This window comes from Procambarus clarkii, chromosome 23 (assembly GCF_040958095.1).
Source record: "Procambarus clarkii isolate CNS0578487 chromosome 23, FALCON_Pclarkii_2.0, whole genome shotgun sequence".
Taxonomy (NCBI): Eukaryota; Metazoa; Arthropoda; class Malacostraca; order Decapoda; family Cambaridae; genus Procambarus; species Procambarus clarkii.
Genome location: NC_091172.1, coordinates 7,650,111 through 7,651,406, shown reverse-complemented (window position 1 = coordinate 7,651,406; position 1,296 = coordinate 7,650,111).

Below are 1,296 nucleotides of genomic sequence, written 5' to 3'. Positions count from 1 at the left end.
GTTGGTTGAGCTTGTAGCTTTTTTTTTTATATCTTCGTTGTGTAATCTTTCATACAGAATAAGGTAGCAGCACATTGTTGTGTATACCTAAACTTGTTAATAATAAAAAAAAGAATTGCCGCAATGCGTGGAAATAGTTTTGCTGACAGAGTTTACATTTAGTCAGGGCTACATCAGCAGGTAATGCAATTTCCCAGTGATATTTATAACCGAGTCTAAGCCAAGCAGTAGTAACTAACGTCTAGGAATCTGTTGATCTTATTGGACGATATATTGAAACTACTGACGGTTTTGCTCATCAACACCTTGTCACATGTTGCAACCGTCTATCACCCTCTATATAAAAGAAAATTTTATAATATTTTTTCGGCACCTTTGCTTCTTTAGCTTGAATCTATGACCTCTTCTTCTTGAAATTGCAGGTTTCAAGAATTCCTCTTTGTGAGTTTTATCGATTCTCGTTACTATTTTGTACGTAATGATCATATCTTCTAGGTTTGGCATTTTTAACACCTCTAGCCTCTCCTCGTTGATCTTGTTTTTAGTTCCGAAAGCCGAAATTAGTTGCATGTCTTTACACCTTTTCAGGTTTATTGATGTAATTCTTGAGATATGGGCTTTATACAACTATTACATACTCCAATTTTGGTCTCACGAAGGTCGTGAATAGTTTCTTTAATATTTTGTCATTCATGTATTTAAAAGCAATTCTTCATTTGGAAAGCATAGCATAGATTCCTCGCGCACTGTTGTTGATGTGGTCCTCAGGTGACAGCATTCTATTCAGAACCACCCATAGATCTCTTTGTTTATCAGAATTTTTTAAAGTTTTGTCACATAACTTGTATGTTTAATTGTGGGGCCTTTTTTCTCCTATTAAACATTCCATAAGGTAGCATTTATTCACATTAAATTCCATCAACTAGGTATTGCTCGATACATTTATTTTGTCCAGATCATCTTGAAGTCAATCGGCTAGTTTTTAATTTTTCCTCCTTTCCTCGTAACTCATGCCTCTTAGTTCTGGGACTAACCTAGTGGCATACCTCTGAATTATTTCAGAGGTACTTTTCGGAGTACGTTTTCAGTGGAACTTTGCGTGTGTGTGTGTGTGTGTGTGTGTGTGTGTGTACTCACCTATTTGTGCTTGCAGGATCGAGCATTGGCTCTTGGATCCCGTCTTTCAAGCCACTGGTAGTTTAAAGCAGTGTCTCGTCTCTTAGTTCCCTATCATATATAGTTTTAGAATTAGGAATAGTGTTTGCTTCCACAACCTGCTCCTTTAGTTTAGTCCAT